Consider the following 3,717-nt stretch of genomic DNA (forward strand, 5'->3'; position numbering starts at 1 on the left):
CCAGGCTGGAGCGCAGTGGTGCCATCTCTGCTCACTGCAACTTCCGCCTCCCGGATTCAAGCAATTCTTCCACCTCAGCCTCCCAAGTAGTTGGGACTACAGGAGTGCACCACTACACCTGGCTAATTTTTGTATTTTTAGTAGAGACGGGGTTTCACCATGTTGGCCAGGCTAGTCTCGACTTCCTGACCTCAAGTGATCTGCCTGCCTTTGTGATCAGCAGTTTGGCCTCCCAAAGTAAGCCACGGGGCCAAACCTGATAGAGATATTTAATTCAGTTTTTGTCAAGCAAATATAATAGCTGGCATATATTTCCCGTCCCCCTTTTTTTCTCCCTCCAACTCTTCCCCCACCGCCTTTTTTTTTTTTTTTAATCTTTTTTTGTTTGTTTTTTAGAAACCTCACCTGGAAAATTTCTAAAAACCTAGAATGTCATTTTTATTATCATTTCAGAAAAGTAAATACTTTCTTCACTGTCTAATTCACACCAAGTGGCAGCAATAGATGCTCTCATTTCTTTTCTTGTCTAATATTAGCTTATAATTGTACCCAAGTGTTGTTGTTGCCAAGTGATCCAATTTCTTTCTCTAGAACACTTGACCATGCAGAGGTCTGCAACCATGAAGACATATAATATGGATCTATCATGTTGCTTTGAAAGTTTGATGCTGGGTGCAGTGTCTCATGCCTGTAATCCCAACACTTAGGGAGGCCAAGGCGGGAGAATGGCTTGCACTTAGGAGTTAAAGACCAGCCTGGGAAATATAGCGAGACCTTGTCTTTACAACAAATTTTAAAATTTTTTTAAAAAGGAAAAAGAAAAGAAATCTTGAAAGCCCAGATTTGACCATAGCACTAAATACCAAGGGTTAGTAGAAGACAAAGTTAATTGTAGAACAGTGTGTGCTGTTGAATGGAAGTGAACCAAAATTATCTTCAAAGTGTGAATAAAAGGCCTAAAATCAAAGCTATTAAACTGGAATGTCCAGTGGTTTATATTTACCATTAGAAGAGACCTATACCACATAACTTTAGAGTAATAGAGAAACTATCAAAAGAAATGAACAATGAATGTGCCTGAGGGAAAGAGAGAAAAAAGAGAAGTCACAAGGAAACAGTATGCAGCTGTGAAATTTATACATTGCTGTGGTCTGGTCTAAATATTTCCACTTTTAAAATTAAGTCTGCAATAAAATAAAAAATTATGCATATTTAGCCCAGGCATTACACATTAAGTTTAAGAAAGCGAGCTAAGCAAAATAAATACACAGAAAAGCCAAAAGAGCTAATTTATTATCTTTTCTGCTTTCGATTAACAGCTAAATGATTTTCTTTTTTTTTCTTTTTTGAAATGGAGTTTCGCTCTTGTTGCCCAGGCTGAAGTGCAATGGTGCGACCTCAGCTCACCACAACCTCCACCTCCCAGGTTCAAGTGATTCTCCTGCCTCAGCCTCCCAAGTAGCTGGGACTACAGGCATACGCCACCATACCGGCTAATTTTGTATTTTTAGTCGAGATGGGGTTTTTTCTTTTTTTTTTTTTTTTTGAGACGGAGTTTCACTCTTGTTACCCAGGCTGGAGTGCAATGGCGCGATCTCGGCTCACCGCAACCTCCGCCTCCTGGGTTCAGGCGATTCTCCTGCCTCAGCCTCCTGAGTAGCTGGGATTACAGGCACGCACCACCATGCCCAGCTAACTTTTTGTATTTTTAGTAGAGACGGGGTTTCACCATGTTGACCAGGATGGTCTTGATCTCTTGACCTCGTGATCCACCCGCCTCGGCCTCCCAAAGTGCTGGGATTACAGGCTTGAGCCACCGCACCCGGCAAGATGGGGTTTTTTCATGTTGGTCAGGCTGGTCTCAAACTACTGACCTCAGGTGATTCGCCTGCCTCAGCCTCCCAAAGTGCTAGGTTACAGGTTAAAGTCATTTAACCACGCCTGGCCATGGCTAAATGACTTTCATGCAAGGTCGTATTAAATCTGAACTTCTACGTTGCATGATAGGATCATCCATTGTTGTTGCTAAACCAAAAGAATTTGATCTTCAAATACCTAAGGTTGTGAAATAAACAAATCCCCTCTATATGAACTCATATTCCAGTTTCAAACTGTTTCTCTCTTTCTTTTTAGAGATGGGATCTCACTCTGTTGCCTAGGCTTGTCTCAAACTTCTGGACTCAAGGAATCCTCCCACCTCAGACTCCCAAAGAGTTGGGATTCCAGGCATGAGCCATTGCGTCCAGCCTGAAATTCTTTCTATGAAGTGCTTCTTGTGTCCCATTTTGGACTTTCTATTAGCTTCACTGTATATTTTAAAAATTAACGTAGAAACTCAGTAAGTGCTTATTAGTTAGCTTTGGTTGATTTGATCTCCAAAACAGCAATTGTTAGTAAAGTTTCAGTGGAATTGAGACCCATGTATACAGGAGAAATTACATCACTTTATAGAGAATCACCTTAATCAATCCATGATTCTAACAGGACAGCAAGCCTGTGAGAGTTGTAAAACCTTAAAAGGTGACACAATAATCTGGAGGAAACATCTCATACAAAATATCAACACATATGGAAGATGAAAACACTGTAGTAACGGCTTCTACCCTTTGCCTCCACTACTAGTATCAGAGAAATTGTCTGACATTCCTTTGCTATACTGCCGCACCTGAGGTCGGTACATACACATGTTAATATTCAAAGTATTTTCAAACATATACATCCTCATGATACTTAAATCTTTTTTTAAATTTCTAACCAGATACACTATATATACCTTTGTATTTGGAAAAGTTCCACATTTCATGCCCTAATTAATCTTACAGATTTACTCAGAATAAACTCTATACTTCATTGTAGAAGTTTATTAGATAGAGTTTATTCTGAGGAATAAACTCTTCATAATAGAGTTAATTCTATCATGAGGATGTATATGTTTGAAAATACTTTGAATTTAACATGTTAGAAATAAATTACACTGAATTAGCAGAGTTAAGTGAACATGACTTAACTCATGTTCTTGGTAAGGATGTATCTTGGTCAGTAAGATACTTGGGAATACAGGTCTAACAAAGAAGATGAGACCTCACAGTTTGACACTGAAGTGGCCATAGGCATTTTGGGTTCCAACTTAGGGAAAGTTGAACTGGGCATACATTGGTTTGGGTTTAGTGGATATAATTATGTGTATTGCAGTCACGTCTACAACACTCATCTAGCTGTCTAGGAGCAGAAATGGCGTCCAGCAATATTCTTATTGCCCACTATGACAACTTACCTGGCATCCACACAGGTGAATGTTCAGGGCCAGAGTCATATTGCCATATGACCTTGTCCTACAATGGGCAACACCATAAGTATATGGACAGTGAAGGGGAAACAAGGCTTGAAATGAACGCAGGTAAAAGTCAGTCTATTGGAAATGCTTCTAGTCACCAGATATGTAAAATTGTTATGGAGGGGTGAGTCTGTTTTCATCTTCCTAGTCAAAAATGAGGTTCTACTTGTCAAGGATATACTCAATGATGTGGTATACACAATTATAACTGTTTCATAGTTTTTCCTTCTCTTTTAATGGGAATTGTACAAAATAGAGTTTATCAGAATTACTGCTTATGGAGTACAAACTTAGCAGGACTACACACAATCTGTCTGATCTTGATGAAGCCTGATGACATGTCACTCACTGAAAGCAGATTTAAATTTATTAATAAAGATAAT

This window comes from Sapajus apella, unplaced genomic scaffold (assembly GCF_009761245.1).
Source record: "Sapajus apella isolate SASKATOON/1434 unplaced genomic scaffold, GSC_monkey_1.0 scaffold6, whole genome shotgun sequence".
NCBI lineage: Eukaryota > Metazoa > Chordata > Mammalia > Primates > Cebidae > Sapajus > Sapajus apella.